Below are 21744 nucleotides of genomic sequence, written 5' to 3'. Positions count from 1 at the left end.
GATAGTCTAAAAATACTGTGTTTATTAAATCTGTACATAGTAAAAATTGTGAGGACGAGTCAATGATTGGACATAACCTTGATATTTTGGGGTTAGTCGATATAAGTTTTAATATTTTCTTTCTCTTCTATATTCTCAATATATTTGTAAAACAAAAGTAATATTTTAATTGAAGCTTAACTTGTCTCAATTTGAGACTATATTTATCCATCAAAAATACTTCATAATGAATACTTACTATTCATACTTGCCCTTCCCCATGATATACTTGTTGGAAAATATCAACCTAAAAGACTAGTTCATTATATTAAAAGCCTTATGACTTAAGCTAGCACTATATTGAATTTGTTATTATTTTTAATGAATTATAACATTGTCACCTCCTTTAAAAACTGTGTCTGTAACGACTACTTTATCTATATTAATTTGATGGTAACTTATAAGTAAGTTCTCTCATTGTAATCCAACTCTTAATAAAAATATCAATTGTTATGATTTAAATATATAAAAAATGTTCAACTTAAAAGAATAATTCATAATGTAGAAGAGCTTCATGATTTAAATATCACAATGAGAATTATATTCTATTCATCGTGGGACTCAAAAGATATTGAAAAACTATGGTAATATTATTTGATGTGCATGAAAGAGTGAATTGATAATAATTTTGTAAGATTAAAGCATTTAAATTTTATTTACAGTTAAAGTGATAAATTGATTGTAATAATTTTGGATAACCATTTCCAAAATAAATGACCTAAATGGTATCTAATAAAATACTCTTTTAAGCACATTATTTAACACACTTTTTATAATTAGTTAATTTTTAAAAAATTAAAGTAAATTTTGAAAAATAGATTAATTAAAAAAATTGTGTTTAAGAATATGTTTAAAATATATTATTAACATTTCTTGACATGTGATTGAAATAATGAAATAGGGCATGCTCCTTTAAGTTACGACACATTTAACTTATGATTTTGAATGTATTTAATTAATACTAAATAGAAAAAATAAAATCACTCTTCTAAAGTATCGTTCTCTTTTTAAATCGCTGTGTGTAGGTGTAAAAACAAGTGTCTGGAGACTGGAGGAGAGAATCAGCTATGACTCTCGAGAGAAGAATGAACCAAATGTTTGAATATCCACTTGTGCCTTTAATAATTTTCTATATAGAAAACAGCTAAAGCAAAGAAAAAGTATATGCACTCTTGTTTAATTAGAAAAAAGAACTTTAAAATCACGGAATGAAAATAAATGATTTTTTTATATGAGAAATTATTTAAAGTAACCTGTATAAACAAGAAGGAGAGAGATGAGATAAAGAAATACTAATAAAAAAAACCATATCAACATGGATTAGTTTTCTTAGTGCATTTTCAAATAGCATTATCATTCCTTATTTTCTCTTACTATTAAATTGTGTAAAAAAATATATGAAACTTTTGGAAATAAGGTGTCTTATTATGATGCAACATCTGTGTTATAATTAAAAAATAATAATTATCATTTATTAACACTTTATTGGATTAGGTTATGTTAGTATAAATTTTTCTAAAAGTAAAATTGTTAGAATTGAACATTAATATACATTAGCAAATAACAATACGTAAATATTAGTATAATATTTTATTTATAGTATAGGGTTTTAAATTTTAATTTTTATTAATAATTTAATTTAAAAAAACAAAATTCATGTTAATAAACATTATTTGAACATTTTATAATTTTTTGAAGTCAATTTCACCTTCCTTCCTTTAATAAACAACTGTTATAACAGACAGTACCTTTCCAAAAAATTGAGATAAGGTGTCATGTTGAACCTGCATTGAAGTTACCCTTATATTAATTATGAAACCACAATTTAGGTAAAATTTAGCGTAATGGAAAAGAATGAAACATTTTTCTACTTTAATTTCCTCAATTTTACTCTGTTTAATTGAATCTAATATTGCTTTTAAAGCTTGTTTATGAGAATTTTTCACAATTTTATTGAAAATTTTGATTTCAATATTCAATTTGGGAAGGAATCATTTCCCGTAAGGTTTTGTATGTCAAATGGATGCTATCTGAATTTCAATTTTGTTTTTGAATAAATGAAAATGAAAATAAAAGAGAAGAAGCAATTCAAATGAAATAGAGGGTATAACATAACAATTTTAGAATTATATTAAAGGTAAATGTTAATCAATATCTCTAAAATGCTAGTTAAAGAATTAAAAATATTTTTTATAAATAATATTATTAATGCATTTGTTTATAATTTTTAATACAATCAACGTAATTTTTAATAAAAAAATTGCCTTCAATTTTTTAACTATTGTCCCAAATTAGCAAAACCTTACATTCAAATTATACTTAAAATATTTGTGAACAGTTGAAATATTATGACTTTAAATGAAATCCAATCATTTTCAGATTGTTTCACTACATATTTTCATATTTTTATCACTGCTAATCTTCTAATATTTACATGTTTACAAAGATAAATAAGCCCTAAAGTGTTACCTCTACGCCTATCATGCATCAGACATATTTTAAATTAATAACTTATAGGAACAATTTCATATACATACGCGACTCAAAACAATAAAAAATCAAATTAAAAAACTTTTAGTTGATCGACCAATTAAGTGAATGTTTGAAAATTGAAAAAGAATGTCTATAAGAAAAATAATTACTTGCTTTTTTCATCAACTTCTTCAACTGGTTCTCAATAAAATTGAGATCGATCCTTTATCAGATCTGAATTTATTTTGGCTGACCCCATTGAACATTATTCCTGATCACACATTTCCTCGATCATTCTTCAAAATGAACCACACATTTGATCACGATTCCACTTATCAATCGTTACTAAAAATTTTTGGTGTCCTTCTAAAGATTGATACTTAGACATAATCTATTCTTGAATCAAATCGCTCAATTTGGAGACCAGGAAAATTTCTTCAATACCTACAATTTTCAAATCCAAAAGCTCTTTGACTTAATTGTGGCTTTCAACTAATCTTATAAATTAATCATTCCTTTCAACTACTGACCTACAGCAGCTTCCTTTCCAATCTTCGCTAGAAATTCTTTCCAACACTTGAAATGAAATATTTTAAAATATTCCACCAACAAACCCCATGCTATATATTTTTCAACTATTACTCGTGTGACATGACTACATGTATTTAGAAAAAATAAAGACAAAAAAGAATTTAAAGAATAAGAGAAGAGACAAGAAGAAAGTGGACCAATAAAAAAATCTTTTAAATCAAAGAAACTGAGAAAATATGAACTTAGATGAATTTTAAAGAATTTATAAATTCTTATTCTCTCTTCTAAAAACTCTTACGTAAAAATAAATATTACATAAATTTTTCTTTTCCCTCTCTCCTTCTCTTTAAATTTAACTCTCAAACAAAATTTTAACATTTTTAAAAATATAAAACTAAGAAAGATAAAATTTTATGTTTTTCATTTAAAGAATATATATTTTTCAGAAACTAATATTTTAAAATAAATTTCTTTTGACTATAATATTGACATTAAAATTATTGTGAAAATGAGAAAATTTAAGCATACCAAACACTTTTCTTTTTTAAAAAAAAAGTCATAGATCATAAGTATTCTTAAACTTAAAATTTATAAGATTAATCTTTTTTGTGGTTCATAATTGTCACTAACTTAGGAGATATAATATTATCAGAAATTATGACTCTTATAAAATAGCTTTAAAATAATATTAAAAATAATGCCCATATTATCCCTTAGACAGTTAAAATAAAAAAGAGATGAATAATTTGAAAAGCGTGGAAATTGTTTAGAGATATGTAACGTAGCAAGTTAACTGTTAGCAACACAATGACTTTTCAACCAAAATAAATTGAAACTTGGAAGAAGGCAAAGTAATGGACAGCTTCCGCTTATCAAGCCTTTGGCACACGGACCATGTGATGTGTGCTTCAATTTGGACTACAATAAAAACGACATATGCTTCCATATCATATTTACATGTTGACTTTACATTCAATCATCTCATGAACCAAATAATAATAGCAAGTTACAATAGTTGCGTGGGATCGCTTAATTGGGATAAAGGAATGGTTAGTATTTACACTTAAAATCTTTTACCCAAAAGGAGAAACAAAAGTGAACACAACCCTTTCAATGAGCCACGTATGGTTATGCGCGTACTCTATAAAATATTATTCATTTTAAATATTATAAATTTATACTTCTAAAATGATATATTACTTCAACAAATAATTTTATTAGTAAGAACGCTAATATGTATTATCAATACATTAAATATTTTTATAATGTATTATTTATTAGAATAAACCAAAAAATAATATTAACAATTTATTTTTTATTAGATAAAGATTATACTCATTAACAACGATTGTCCTCACAATTGATATTTTTTTATCTGTTAATTGATTTTTTTAGTAGTACAATTATAAAAAGAGAATTATTGTAATGCATAAATATTCTCCTTTACTTTACTTACATATTGTTCAGAAGAAAATTTTTGAAGAAGAAAAAAAAAGACATATTTTTTAATTTTAAATTAAAAATTATATATTACTTATAATAATAAAAATTAAATTTGTATTAAATTAAAATATATTTATTTAAAATAAAAGTGCTATACTTTTTATTTTCTTCCAAAATTTTTCTTTTCAAAAAATATATTAACTTCTTCAATTTTGATTTAAGTTATAAATGTTAAACATTAAATAATTTAAATAACCGAGGTGTCAAAGCGCTAACTTCTTTTATCTTATTTTTCAAAGTAAACTTAATTTTGTAACCTTTAAAAATAGATCCGTAGATTAATGGATTAGCCTGTCAAAAATTAATAAAAATAAAAATTAATTGTTAGATCAATGAGTTAACAGATTAGTTTATAAAAAAAATTATAAAAATTAACAAAAAATATAAAAAATATTAATAATATTTTTATATTAATAAAAATTATTTAATTAATAAATAATTATATTTTATTTTTAAAAACTTTGAAAACAGGCCAACTAACTAGCTTGAGGTTAGCTTGTATTTTGACAAGCTAAATAGATTAATAAGTGCATAACTTTGGCTCGACTTACCATTTTACATGTGGCCAATTGGCCTTGACTCAAATTGACATCCTTATAAATAACAGTGTAACAATTTTGTTAACTTTTTCTTCAAAAGCACGGATGGAAATTAATACTTCCTGACTATTTTAACTTCTTTTATGTTAATAATAAAATGTCAAATATATATTTTCTACAAAACTTCTTAGGACTCAATCACCAGAATCAGATGTCTATAAAAAAATCAGTGTATAAGAAGTATAGAAAAAATAATGAAAAAAATAAAATATGAAATGTTGAAGAGATTGTTATATACAGTCTAACAATAATCAGCAATATGTATGTTTACATGCTTCATATTTATAGCACTTGAAAGATGATGGAAATCTTTAATATCCTAGATAAATATTAAAGATAATAAAATTCGATCTCCTCCTTTTATTACAAAGACGTTTTGTACTCATACCTTTATAAACTTGTCTACATGTTAGCAGAGTCAGAAAATATATCTCATAATTTATTTGCATGAGAATTGTTGTCCAGGTGTTGTGTAGCTACAATTTCATAAGGACTTTAATGAATAATTTAAAGATGAATGATAGTTATTGTCGGAGTTAATTGGCAATTCTAATATTGATTGTAACCAAAGTTGATCAGCAGGTATATGGAATGGAAAAAGAATGAGGAAATCAAGTGAGAAAATATAAGATAACATTCTATGTATATATACACAATATTTTAGGCTTTTTATTACGTTCTTTCTCTTTTAATTAAATTCTTTCAGCAGCTTACTCTAAGAGTGAGAAACAAAAATGATGCTACCTTTTTTGAGATATTGTAAAATTGGAAAATATGTTTATTTATTTACTTTTAGTGATAAGGCTATTTATATTCTAGCTTTCCAATTATTTTCAAGAACATCCCATTAATAAATTAAGTATATTTAGACAAATTAATTAATTTCAGCGTTATGTATAACAGTTAAAATATAAACAGTATCAAAGTCTAATATAGTTTAAAGATAGTTTATGTTGCTTCAGTATAAGGTTTTACTTTTTGTTTGTATATATAAGAAATGTTATTGTAGAAATAATATTTATCATGGTAATTTTTAATATTGTATTACCACTATTTCTATTTATTTGTTTAAAGAGAGATAAAACTACGTAGAACAAAGAATTTAATCATTTTATTAGCATTAATTGCTAAATTTATTAATTTATCCTTTATTAATTATGTATTTCGATTTTACTCTTGAACTATTTAAATTGAAATAATATAAATATTATCTTATACAACAACGAGTATTAGTAAAAGAATAACAACTAATATTATTTTAAGCATAAATAAATAAGCAATGTTTATAGTTTATGATATCAGAGAGATTAAACAATGTTAGTTGGTAAATAAAGAACTCTTAAAGGTAAAGTAAATATGGTTACACTGCAGGGGAAGGTATCATATTCAATTTTAAAAGTTTATTCTCTTCGTTTTCACCTCACTCATATGATATGACATTGCCTATCCAACCTTCATCTTTTAAGTTTCTTTTATTCATCAAATGCTTCAGATAATTTATATTAGATTATCATTGTATTTTAAAAATTCCAAAAGTTGAACTTTAGACTTATAGTAAAATTTAAATTCAAGGTTAATCTCAAACTACCAGTTTACAGCATATCTCAAACTATCATCTCACTATTATACTTGTTCAACTATGGATTTAACCCTTTTACTCTCTTATTTGATTTTGATAGAATCTAGAATGTACATATGCATAATAAGGCATTACACAAAATTGAATATGTTATAAATTATCCGAAGATATTTCACTACAATGAACAACTATAGTAAGAATGTCTTGATCCATACCAAATTATGTAGCAATATATGATGTGAGATAAACATCTCATATCCAACAACTAAGAGAGACTAGAACAGTGATAAAACAAAAACTTATAAACAGTAGTTTAAATGTCGTTTATCAAACAACTTTGAAGTTTTATTTTAATAATCTGTGATAATATTGAATATAAATATTTTATTAAAATAAAATTTTAATTTTAATTAATTAGTGAATAATACTAATAACACCTATAAAAAATCACCTAGGTTTTCCGAAAAAAAAAATTCTAATTCACCATATTAATTATACAAAAAATGCTAAATGTTGGAAAAACAGATTTGCCGATCTATGATGATCTTTTTTTCTTCCGCCAATTCTCTATTTTTATCCTCAACTATTTTACTTTCGTTTTTTCGCTGTAGCTGGTTAGCACCACATCATTTCTAAAAACTTTCCTGAAAAATCTTCCATGACAAATTACATTGTTCAACCTAAAAACTATCTTGACCGACCCATTTGTACTAATGGGGACAATAAAAAGTCCACGTGTAACTTTGTAATGATGTAAATTGCTCTTTTAAGTAAATTTATTTTTATTAAAAAAATAATTGTGTTACTCTTTAATCTATTCTAATATAATGATTTTAAAAAAATTCTTTATGCAATTCTTATCATTATTGATAGTAATTCTAAATTCTTAATATGCAACTTTAAAAATGAAATAAAAACTTTAGTAAAATTTTTAAATTAATCAACAAGAAGATATTCAAAATTAATTTCCAATAACACTAAAAATTATAGGAAAATTGTATCTACATGACATTGATGCTCTCTATTACTTAAAGATTTATTTATATTAAATGAGATTAAAATATTCGGCTTAAAAACAGGATAGAATTTTAAAAATAAATGAAATAATATAATTTAAAGAATTTTTTTAATAAATAAAGTGTTATTAGTACTGTTGGTTTCACAAAAGAGGAGATGCCACGTTATTATATAAACAATTGGGAAGGAAGGAGCTGGGTTAGGCAGAGATTAGGGCTACATCCGTGACCCCACAAGCCAACCATTAAAATATTATAATCGTTCTCGCTGCCTGAGCAGCCCAAAGCTGATAAAATCATCATAAAAAATAATGTTTTCTTTGTTAAACATGTATTCACTGTATCCAAAATTATAAATAAGGTGAAACAACTTTATATATATTGCTACTGCTACATAGTATATAAAAAATTGAGTGTTTTCTTGGACGCTTGTTGATGAGAAGGGTCCCAGTCTCACTGTACACGCGTCAACTGAAGAGGCCCCTGCGCCCTAAGGAAGATTCGTGGGCTTTTAATTTTGTGGAAGGGGGGACCCACAGTCCAATCAAAATGAAGAGTGCAAGGCGTGTAATTACGCCAGTGAAAAGAAGGGTCCCACGTGCGACGCAAAGTCAAGAAAGTAGCGAATGAGAAAGAGAGCTGGGTCTATAGGTAACCGTCTTTTTCTTTTTCTTTTTTTTTCTTAAAAATAATTAAATGCGGGTATATCCATAAACTTGTCGTTGTCGGTTTCCATTATTAGACACGTGGCTATCTTCTGTTCCTCGTGACTAACTGCCCCCTCCTTTCTTCTTTCTCTTCCACGCCATTCATCACGCTTCACCCTCCGCTTCTTCTTTCTACTATTTTTAAAAGCTTATCACGTTAGAAAGTAATCGTATGAGTATTTAGATGGATTTTTTTTATTATATCTTTAGATATAGAACAACTAAAATTTATATTAGACATTATAAGATAAATATACTGTTCATTTTTTCATATGTATATTTTAATTAAATTATTTTATAAATGTGAAACAATAATGTTAATAATATGGAAGCAAGAGAGTGCTAATTATATTTTTTATCTATAAATTAAAATTATCATAAAACTTATTAAATTATAACATTTTAGTTTTTATTAAATACGATTTATATGAAATTTATTTAATTCTAAAAATGCATAACATAAAAACAAGACTTGTTAATATTTTCCATATATAAATAATTGTAGCAAAAATATAATAGCCAATACGAAGACCTCTTTCTGAAATCATTGTATCCTTAGCCTTTTCCTTTATTGAGCAATGCAACCTGAACACGTTTATGCAAATATAATTTGAATTTAATTAAAATATAAGAATAGTATAAATTTTTATAGTTATTTAATTATGAATTACTATTAAATTTATATTAATTTTTATAATCATGAATTTTAAACTTATATTTGTTGTAAATTTTATTTAATTATTAATGTACAAAGTTTTACAGTAATAATATCTTAAAATTAAATTTATATAATTTAATATTTCAACATTTTCACTAGTAATCAGACGCCACCTCACGTTAACGTAAGATGACGTGCTTTGCGCAGATAAGCGAGCATTATTCCCCCCGGTTCTGCTTTCTTTGGGGTAATACGTTGTTATCAAATTGACTGTGTTAAAGTTAATTTTAATTAATGGTATTTAAAAGAAATAATGTATGCGATTTAAAATGAAAAAAAATTAACTTTTAGAGAGAATTAATAATATTAAAATGAACAAATAGATTCTTAAATACATATTGAACGGGATTTTTAATTGAAAAAGTAATAAAATGATATTTATGCGATTGAAAAAAATTATAATATATATATATAATCAATTTTGTTGTTGTAAACTTATTAATATATATTGGCACAAATTTTAAATTAGCTTCATACCTTTAATCGTGATTCTCTCTAAAACAATAATTTTTTAATTATATGTCTTCAAATACATATTGAAAAAATAATAAAAAGTTATTCTTAAGCGTGTTTTGTAGTTTGTATTCACTCACTTTCAAACGTTAATTTTACTTTAGAAATCGTGGAAACAGACAAGCTATTGATTAAGTCTATCAAGAGATGCAAGTTGTATGTGTGGAACCATAAAAAATAATATCACATAACAAAAATTACTTAAAATAGATAAAAAAAATCCAATAATTTAGTAAATGATTTTAAAAATTACATTTACGTAGACGATCAGCTAAAAAAGAATATAGTTGGACGTTAATTTTTTTAAAGATTTTGAATTTTAGTATTTTGATTGTCTTTTTAGTCAAATGCAAGTACACATATCATAGTAATAACACAGAATCAGAGTAAAAATATATAAATACCTTACTATCTTTATTTCGTTTTATCTCTTTTATTATAAAATGTCTCCACGGTTAAATATAATTCATGTTTTCATTTATTTTAAAATTATTTTAATTTTCCAATATAATACTTCCTATGGTTTTTCTTTCATTTATGAAGAATGTACAAAACATTTAAGAATTAAATTAAAAAATAATTAAAAGTATAAAATTAATATCATCTTAAATTTTAAATTATATAAACAAATAAAAATAAGTTTTTTTAAAGTGAACAAACAAAAGAAACAATTAAATTATTATTTATTCAAAAATAATTATATCATTAACAAAAGTTTAATATAAGTTATATTTAGTAAAAGTAGTTTATAACTTATTTAAGAGTTTATAATTTATTAATTTGGTCAATAAATTTATATAGTTATTTGGTATACATAGAATGAAAATAGTTTATAACTTTTAAAATTTAACTTTTCAAAAGTTATCTAAAATAATATTTAACTTTTAAAAATTAATTATCAATATTTTTATTATATTTTTACTTTTTATTTTTTATAACTTATCCGTTATACAATTAAAACTTAATATGCATATACATTTTATTGTCTTTTGTTCATTTTACATCAACGATAGTCTTATTCATTTATGTTTTTTTCTCTTCTCTTTCTTTTATTTAAATGTATTTCATATAAAAAAATATATGACTTAAAATACTTTATGTTTAAATATATATAAAGATAAATTTTATTTTTATATAATTATTTAATTATTTTATTATAAATAAATAAAATAAGTGATAATTAATTTTAATATTATATTAATATAATATTACATATTTTTTTAGTCATTTAACAGAAATCAGCTAGTTGTACAATTAATTTATTATACAATTTTTATTTCAAACTTTTTTTACTAAATATAACTCAATTATAAAGAATTACTCTTAAATAAATAACTAATATTTTTGAGTGACGAATATATTAATTATTGAAAGTGATTTCTGTTTGTTATAATATTTAAACAATTAATTATCTAGTAATATAAGTAAGAAATGCTAAGATATGAAAGTTTAATAAAAATATTATATAATAAAAGTAAGATAAAAAAATATTTTATTTTATTTATTTTTATTTTTTATTCTTTTTATAAGAAAATTTATAATCAAAAGTAAAATAAAATAATTCATGAAATAAATTTACAATATGTCAGTTAAATAAACGTTAAAAATAAAATAGAATAAAAAATATTATATTTTATTCTTTTATTTATTTACAAAACGAATCTATACAGTAATACAAGAAAAGAAAGTATGTAGCTAATAACTTTCGACTTCTAATTTTTTCACTAATATTAACTTAATTATTATAGTTAAAAATCTCATTTTGAAGGTTTAAAGCTTTAACTTTAATCACGTTATTAATTGGATAGTGTTTCTTCTAATAGAATTAGCTTGTTAGTGCGTTTAAGGGTTATGTGGAGGATGAGTTGTCCAACTAAGATGTGTGGTCGAAAGAAAAACATAAAACTAATCCGTTTAATCCTTGAATCCTAAATTCAATTTTTTTTCCTAATTTAGACATTTTTCTTTGTCCTTGCAGAGATTTCTCCGAACTAAATGTAAAAGATAGGAGATACGAGCTTCCTCACAACTATAAGTACCGTGCACCTACAAATTGGATGCAATAAAGTGGGACTTAAATCAGAGTTTTGTTTTTATAATGATAAAGTTCTGTGTTTAATACCGAAAATTGATGATAAAATTTCAGTCAAGAGGATTTACGCATGAATATCACAAAGGGAGTTGCAATGTTGCTATGTTTTATTGTGTGAATTAAACTATTGATGGTACTTCTATTGTAAGAAATATAATTCAAAAATTTTAAACCAATATAGAATATTCTGGATATGCAACGTTCATGATGATCGTGCTCATTCACAATATATAAAGATCTGGAAAAAAAAAGAAAAAAAAAGTCTTAGACAATTGTCTTACTTGCTAAGTATATATAGAACCTTGCAAGTTTAAAGACAGCTATTTGAGATCTTTTAGACGATTTTTTTAAGTATTTCCATAACTTTATTAACAAGTGTCAATAAGGGTGTTGATTTTGCATTTTGGTGCCTTGGTTGGACAGTAATTAAATTAAATATGAAAGCTAAGAGACTTATAGTGGTTGCAAATGTACTGATCCTGGTGTTGGTAGCCCACATGTCAAATTAGAAGTTGCTATAACTAGATAGAAGATGGGATATTTGGTTCTAAAAATATATATACACATCTCATAATCATTTTTATTGCAACAGTATACTCGTGACATATATTATTATATTTAAATTACTTGAATTCTTATCTTTTAAATCAAACTCATCCCAGACATGATAAATATAATTAAATCTATTCTGGATAATGAAATAATCTTGAGTTTGATTTTGTGGAGCTAAAAATTCTATAATATTTCTAATTCATCTAAATTATTTTTTTTAGAGTCATTCTGTAAAAGAAAAATAACATAAAACTTTTTAGACAACTTTCAACATAAAAGACAGAGTTGTGCTTATAGGTTAGTCTACTGTCATTCTTAATTCAAGCACAACACAAGTCAATAAGTTAATTTAGTCACAAAAATCAATCATCTGATTCAGACAATGATAAGTTGCTATAGACATTCTCAATATTTCATTAAGCATACTCACAAAGTAAAATAAAATAATTTTAGTAAAATAAAATGTTGCTAAGGAAGGGTAGTCTGAGAGGAAAAACATTGGATGAAGTAAAGAAAATAAAATATCATAAACTCATTAAATAAAGCAAAGAAAACTTTAAAGAGAAATGAGATGAAAACTCACTAAAGACAGAAAAGGATGAAGAGAAAGTGGAAATGAAAGGGAGAGGAGGATAGTTATAATTCAAATAAATGAAAAAGTAAAACAATGTTATAAAACAAAATCCATTGTCTTGGCATGAATGCTCAAGCGTGTCACTTTATATGGTCTAATGCTTGGACTCTTGCAAGCTTGTTATTCAAATTGAGAACGATGAAGTGTTAGCACTTACAATTAACAATTAGTATTACATTTAGGGTAATGTTTAAGCAATCTTTATCTTTCACTTAAGTATCAGACCTTCTATAGGCATGAGTTTAAAAATATTTAAGCATGAACCTTGTACGCTTCAATGCTTACCTTTTGTAGCAAAACAACTGCACAATTAAGCATAAAGGCTCTAAAATTGGTTCTAATGCATATTATATCAATGTAGAAGGTCAAACAAGTTTAAAAGAACAAGCTAAACATGAGAACAATACAAATGACTATAAACAATGCAAAATTAAGTAAATGATTATATTAACTCTAATTTAAGGTATCCTTGTTAGTCAAGTATTGACTTTTCTGTATATTGATGAGAAGGTTTGTCACTATCTCTATCAAAGTATAAACAAAATTAATATAGTGCTAGATTCATTCAACTTAGGTCGTCCTCTTATGAAGATTGAGTATAGGATTATGCATCAAACATGGTATCAGCATTAAGTCCAAAAAATAAACAAGGAGAGTTTTTTGTTGTTTTCAAACTCAAAGGCATTCAAGCAGGAAACTAAATTGAGAAAATTAATTATGAAAATATATTAACTCCTAGTTCATCAATATTGGTTCCATCATAAATCCTCCTAAAAATTAACACATCATCCTTTCCTAGAATTAGGTCAATTAGAACAGTTGTCAATCAACCCTAGTTTTTCATGCAAGATTAAGCAAGTCATATGAGTTTTAATCCCTGATCCTTAGAATTAAGCAAACTTAGAACCCAACTCAGAATTAAGCAAACAGAGTTTTGAACCCTTGTTAAAAATGAAATTAAGATTAATTAAGCAACAACCTCCATTTAATTCTTAACCCAGTTTTCAAGAGATTGGGAAAAGTGAAATTCATGGAAAGAAATTCGTGTTGTCAATCAAACCAAGATTTCAAGAACCTCTATGAACTTACTAAGGATTAATAAACAAAAATTGGCCCTCTACAAGAATGGGGTTCAGTATTACAAGAGATGATATCTAGCAAAACCAAAGGAATTTAAAGTGAAAATGGAAAAAAAGTAAGATAAAGTAAGAAAGGAACCCTAATTTGAACTCTTGACAATCACCCAAGGTTCTAACCTAAGCCTCTTCAAAGTGTATGAAAATGAAAAGTGTAATAATGGCAAAAAGATCTCTACCTAAAAGTGAAAAACCTATTTATAATAAAGTTAACTCTTTCTGGAGTGATCACTTTGACTATTGATAGTGTTTACGCATAGTCTATTGCTTTTTCTCGCTTTTACTAGCGAAAGTGATTACGTGCAACGCGCATAACTAACTATTATGACTAGTGAAAGTAAACATGCATAGCTTCGTTGGGTACACAAGCCTGCCCGTAATTATTATGAGTAGCGAAAGTGATTATGCGCAACCTTTCTTTATAATAGTGAACACGCGTAGCTTCGACTTTCAGATTTGGCTTTGTAGTGACTACTTTCACTTGACTTATGAGAATAACTTGCTATAGTGATTACTTTGGATATTAGAAGTAGCTACTTTCATCCAATTTCTTCTCAAGAGCTTAACTCTCATAATTTTATCCAAAAATTCCTGCACAATTATTCTAGTGAGCAAAATTGCAAAAGATAAATACAAAATCAATGTAAATTGGACCAAAAGCAAGAAAGATAGAATAATTGGCATAATTAAAATTTTTATAGTATTTACAATTTTCAACTTCATTTTTCCATTAAAAATCTATGAAAAAGATAGATAAAATATTAATAAAATGTGGATTTATCATATATCTCTACACTAGTATGATATTGTTCACTTTGGATCTAATCTCTCATGGTATTATTTTTGGACATCATCCAAAAGGTCCCATACTAATGGAGATCTACATACTTGTATGTCTTTGATCCTCCCCAATTTTAGTCAATGTGGGACTTTCTTCGTACATTCCAACAATCTCCCCTCAAACAAAGTTCTCTAATATTAAAGCCTATCCTGCCTTGCCCTCTCATGGCTCTCGAGGCACCCTTGACCTCTCCTGGATGTCCACCCACATCAGGCCCCTATAGGGATATACAGCCATTACTGCACACTTACGTTCACTGTGTACACCCACATCCACGTCCACATGGCACTATCTAGGACCATGCATACCAACATCTGCATCGCATTACCTGGGAATCTAAGCACTGATACCACTTATTAGGAATAACTAAAGAAAAAAGAGAAAAGAGAGAGAGAGAAAGAAAGAAAGAAAGAAAACACAAGGATTTAACATGGTTTGGCACACAGTACCTGTATCTACATCCATGGCTACACTAGAAAAATATTTTATTTACTGAATGATTCTTAAAGTTTTACAAGGCATTACTTATATAGTAATAATAAAACAAAAGTCGCTCAAGAGCAAGCAATGTAGGACTAAATACAACTACACAATCTCAACAATTCTTCCACTTGGAGTCTGATTAGGTCCTTATAAACAATGAGCTCATGTGTTCTTCACCTAGTGTAGCGTCTTCATCATCAATTATTCTTGAAGGCCAGTTGAGGCAATGCAAAGCCTCAACTTATAAGTTGTGATAGTCTTGGTTAACATATCAGCTGGGTTTTCTGATCCTAAGATCTTTAACAAAGACAAGTCTGAAGCAATTATCAGGTTTATGATAAAATGGTACTTCATATTAATGGAGAATTTTTCTATTCTTTTCCCAATTCTTTGAGAAAATTCTTTAACCATAGCATTTCCTTTGCTACTTCTGAGATAGCCACATACTTAGCTTCAGTGGTTAAAAGAGTAACTCTACTTTAAAGTTTAGACTTCCAGCTCACAACAATACCATCTAAGGTAAAAATGTAACATGTGGTGCTTTTCTACTAATAAGGGTATAAAATAAATGATTTGAGATGGTGACTTGAACACTTTTTATGTTAAAAGTTGGATTATTTTGTCAAATTCCCTTCAAACTTGAAACTTTTACAAATACATATATATTTTTAGAAATGAATGCAATCTTAGTGTTTTAATCCCTTTTTGATCTATTTTGTAAATGGAATCATTAGAGAAACATCATTTAAAGTTGAAGAAAAACTTGATAAAGTCAGAAAAAAGAGCATGTAAAGCATGAAGTTGCAAAAAAAGTTAGGTTCTGAAGATCTCTCGCTGCAGAGAGGATGCTTGATTGTGAAGAGGGTGATTCTGTATTTTTCTCGCTACAGCGACCCATTCTCGCTAGATACTTTTGGGTCATTGTAGCGAAAATCCTAGTTGCAACGAAAGGCAAACAGAATGACCTAATTTCTATCTCCGTTTATCGCTACAGCGAGGGACTGTCGCTGTAGCGAGAGAAGTTCGAGCAGACCAGTATAAAATATAACTTTTATGTTCAAGTGAGGGGTTACTGTTCCACAACCATTTTTGAGAGGTCCAGAACGACACAAGGCAGAGAAAAGAGTAGGAATACTTGGTTTCAAATGCTTTATTCCATTTGTATCTCCATTTTTGCTGCTATGGTTACCATGAGCAGCTAAACCTTGTATGAGATTGGATGTAAATCTTTAAACATGATGTATTCTCAGTAATTTATATAAATATAGCTATTTCTTCTTCATTTCTATAGATTTGGTGATCTCAATTCGTTTTAATGGTTGAATCTAGTTATTTGATAGTTTCTAGAGTTCAGATCTGAGTTATATTTGGAAAGATATTATTTAGATCTAGATCTGATTGAGATTACTCAATAACCAATTGTTCTAAGAATAGATTTCAAGTTATTTATTGTTTTTAAATTTTAATTTTAATGTTGGATAGTTTATCAATTATTTGAGAAATTAACATTTGAGAAATTATCTTAGGAATATATTTTCAAGGAATTGAAATATAGGACTTTCATATTCTGCATCAAATTTATTGGAAATGATTGCTATATTTATCACTGAATTACTAGAATATAAAGGGAGAGATAGATGAAATTCAATCTCAACTTTTTAACTTGAATTTTACCATAATTTACATTAGGTTATTACATTTTCATTGTTGATTAATATTTCATAAAAATCATTCACTAATTCTATTGTATATAAGCTCAATTAATTTATATCTTATTAATTAATACATTTGAATTGCTCTCTGAGGATGATATTCTGGTACTCTACCAGTTATTACTTGCAACAGACCCAGTACACTTGTCGTGTTTGAAGGAAAAGATATATCATCTACCATCCAAATCTCCTCCCAAATATGCATCAAAGAATCTTTATAAAGTGAGATTACTTTTGCCAAAGCACAAACACATTTTTGAAGTGTCCTTCAGATATTTTAGTATCCACTTCACACCTTCCCAATGGCTGTTTTCTAGGATTTGATAGGAATCTACTGACAACTCCTACTGCATATGCTATGTCAGGTCTGATACACACCATAGCAAACATTAAGCTCCCTACAGTTGATGCATTTAGTATTTTTGACATGTAACTTTCTTTTTCATCTATGAAGGTTGTTTTTTGAAAACTTTAAGTAAGTTCCTAAAAAGATATTTCTGGTCTAAGCATCTCTAACATTAAATCTATCAAGCAATTTTTTTATATATTTCTCTTGAGACAACTTCAGAATACCTTCTGATATGTTTCAAAGGATTCTTGTCGCAACCGGGTGGTCGCAACGGTACGGCGAAAAACATTTTTTTAAAAAGTATCAGAGGAGTCGCCACCAAAGTTTATTTTAAGAAAAACCTTGGAAAAACTTAAATATAATACGATCTTTGAAACCAAAAATGAGTTCGGGAGTCATTTACGTGTAGGGAAGGTATTAGCACCCTACAACGTCCGTTTAAAAACGGTTACCTAAAATTAATTGTGCAAATTCATTCTAATTTTGAAAAATATTTATTTAACCCCTAAACATTAATTATTTTATTTTAGAAGAAGAAATATTATTTATTGAAATATTATTTGGGTTATTTTAAAAATTATTTTGACTTGACAGATTCGGTTCCCGCTCCTACGTATCCCCGGGTGCAATGGGGAACTCAAAGCCACGTAGTTCTATCTAAAAAATTACGAAGTTGGTTAATTAAAATAAGTTCAGTAAAAGAGATTTATTTTGAGATTAAAATTATTTTTGTAAAGTTATAAAATTTAGGATACAAGATAACGCGGTTATACATATACTCTACGATAAACAATATAGAAAGTGAAGAAAGATCACACAACTATATTGTAAATCGTTAAAATATCTTATCATTACAAAGTATTTAAATTTTACTTTTGATGTGAAAGAAAATTTAAGATAGCGTAAGCTATACATAAATCTTCCTATAATTTGTTGGACAATCGAAGGCAATGTAAATCACACATCGATATTTGTATAAATAAGCAAAGAAATGTTTAGTTATTTAATTCATCAAATTTTGCAATATTAAAAAGAAAAATTACAATACGAAATTAAATCCATTTGATGAAAAGAATAAATATATCTAAATTGATTAAAGAAAATAACTATTTAATAAAAATTCAAATTTTATTTGATAAATTTATATTGCATAAGACCTAAGGTAACGTTGGTACACATAGATTTTATCAATTTATATTACATAACGATAGAAAACTATACATTAATATTATAAATTGATGAGAATATTACACTATTTATTTGTTTACAAAATAATTTGTGAGTTGTAAAAAAAGCTAAAATATGAATATAAAATCTAATTATATCAATCATCCTAAAATTAATACAATAAAGTAAAGAATGATAACACTGTAAATAAATAAATAAATTATAAACACATAAATAAATATAAACTATATATACATACACACATATATTTACATGAATTATTTATGTATTTTTAAATTTAGTTGGCTGAATATGATATCCTTAAAATAATAATAATAAAAATAATAACAGAAAAAATGAAAAAAAGTGAATAATAAATAAAAAGAAGTTCAAGCGTAATCTAACATTAATCTCGGTCTAAACTTTTTGGAAGTGAACTATATTTTTATGACATAAAATAAATAAATAAATATAAAAGATATAAAGAAAATAGAAAGAAAAGGAAAAAAAAAATGAAATGACTGCACCATTCTGTAAGTTAGACTGTCGCTCCTTTCACTGCCTATATTCTTCTATATCTCATATGCATAAAATCAATGAACTAACAAAGAATTGAAAAGACTATACTCTGCACTTCTCGATTTCCATCTTTATATCTATTTCATTTCCAATGCATTAATAAGCAAATAAAATAATATATAATGCAGCTTTTTGAATGGATTTGACTGTATCTCTCCTTGACGTGCATAAGTCACGTTTTCATCAAACTCTCTTTTCATTTTTATAATAAAATAATAAGAACATATTAACAAAACAACTAAATCCTATCAAATGACCCAATACTTGTATTCTTTTTTATCTTGCGTCTTTCATCCCACGACATGGTTCTGTGAATATGAGTTTAGCAGTAAAGACAATACCTTGGCAGTATTCAAAGTTGAAGAACGTTCATATTTGAGCAGCAACGGAGGATGAAAGACGGTGACTATGATTCCTTTCTTCTCTTGATTTTTGATTTTTTCTACTATTTTATTTGTTCTCTTCTTTGTTGTGTTGTTCTACTTCCTCTATAAAATGCTCCCTTTTTTTTTACCTGCTTCCTCTCTTTCTCCCATATTCCTCTTCAAAATGTTTCTCTCTTTTTTGAAAACAAACTTGTTGCTACCTCTTCAAATATTTTTCTTTCTCTGAAACTTTGTTTCTTCTCCAAAAAATTGTTTGCTTTCTTTTCAAAAAAACTTCACACTCCTCTCTGAAAATTTTTGCTTTGCTTTTTTTCTTTTCGAAAAGTTTCCCTCACCAGATCTCTTGCTTTTAGATTTTATACTGGGTTCCTTTAGGGTTTATACAAAATGCCAAAATCTGACCCTTTCCCTTTTCATGCATTCAGTCAGTTTTGAAACTAGGGTCTTAGACTGCATAGTGCAGGGATACCATTTCCATGAACCAGTCTCTTCCTTTTTTTCAAAATTTTCCATTTTTCTGTAAAATAATTTTATTTTATTTTTATAAATTAAAAAAATAAAAAAAAATTGGAAGCCATTTCAAAAATACAAAAATTGGTATTCACAGTTGCCCCTCTTTATTCAGTTCATATCAATTAGAGATATTTTAAAGTTAGAGTTGATGAGAACTGAGTAAAGAAGTGAATCAATTTTTGTCTGAAATGAATAAGGTGTACAAGGAATACAAAGACAAATATAATGAACACTTAGCTAATAGGAAAAGTTGTAATTTATGACGATTTGTGTTAAACAGAATGGTGAGACGACATTGACTTTTAACTAAAAACAAAGGTCGCTAGGCAGATACTGAGCTTAAACAACAGGATAAAAGGTGAAAAATGCCCGTTAGGTTTTAGACTATGGAAGAGAAGTAAAATGTGCCTGGCAGGTTCTACACTTTAACAGAAAAGTGAAGTGTGTCAGTCAGGATCTGGACTTTGACAAAAAAATAAAATGTGCCAGTTTGGTTCTGGGCTTTGATAGAAAAGTGAAATGTGCCAGTTTGATTCTGAACTTTGACAGAGAAGAGAAAGGTGCCAGTTTGGTGCTGGGCTTTGACTGAAAAAATAAAATGTGCCAGCCAGGTTCTAGGCTTTGACATAATAGTAAAAAGGTACCAGTCAGGTTCTGGGTTTCGACAGAGAAGGAAAAAGTGTCAGTCAGATTTTGGACTTTGACAGAAAAATAAAATGTATCAGTTAGGTGCTGGGCTTTGAAAAAATGCGAAAGATGCTGTTAAGTTTTAGGCTTTGACAAAAACACAAAGGGACTTAGACAAGAAAGGTAAAAAGAAAGACAGAAAAATAAAAGGTCGATCATGTTCTGGATTGCAAAAAATAAAAGGACAGTCATGCTCTGAACCTTAACAGTAAAAGTAAGGCAGAAAAATAAAGACATCAGTCAGCTTCTGAATTTTGATGAAAGGTGAGGAACTCAGTTATATCGTAGACTTGGACTGAACATAAAGGTTGTAAGGCAGATAATGAATTTAAATTAAACTTCAAAAGGTGATAATAGATAAAAACAAATGCATGCTAATGTGATGATGCGATTGCATAAACTTGATGAATGTTAACACTTGGAATGAAATTTATTGAATGATGAGGTCAAATGCAATAATAAGACTTATTAAATCAAAACAAACTCTGTCCTCTTTTTTTTTTTTTTCGGGGATGATAATTCTTCCAACCTTATCAAAACATGCACATCAAGGTTCATGAATGAGTAACTTCTTTGGTCAGGATCAATTCTTTCATGAAATTTGAGCTAGGTAAGACATCAATCAAATTGGACTGCCATCTATTTTTGAATCGTCAAGAGGAGTCAACTTTTTCTGTCATGTTGAACTTATTAGGAGATTCATCGAACTTACTGTGTAGCTTATTATTGTAATCGTATTTTCTTAGTATCCTTTTAACAGTTTGCATATTTCCTTTTAGTATATAATTATTGAAATGACAATAAAAATGCTATTAAAGAAGTTGAGTAAACAAAGTGGTGTATATAAGCTGAATGGAAGGTGACTAAAGACAAAGATAAATATTTTTGGAATATAGGAATGACTGTAATAAAAAAAGGGTGAATTTACAAAGAAGA

This window comes from Abrus precatorius, unplaced genomic scaffold (genome assembly GCF_003935025.1).
Source record: "Abrus precatorius isolate BTA unplaced genomic scaffold, Abrus_2018 Scaffold7, whole genome shotgun sequence".
Classification (NCBI taxonomy): Eukaryota; Viridiplantae; Streptophyta; class Magnoliopsida; order Fabales; family Fabaceae; genus Abrus; species Abrus precatorius.
The sequence above is the reverse complement of the archived record's forward strand: the minus strand, read 5'-3'. Positions refer to the sequence as shown.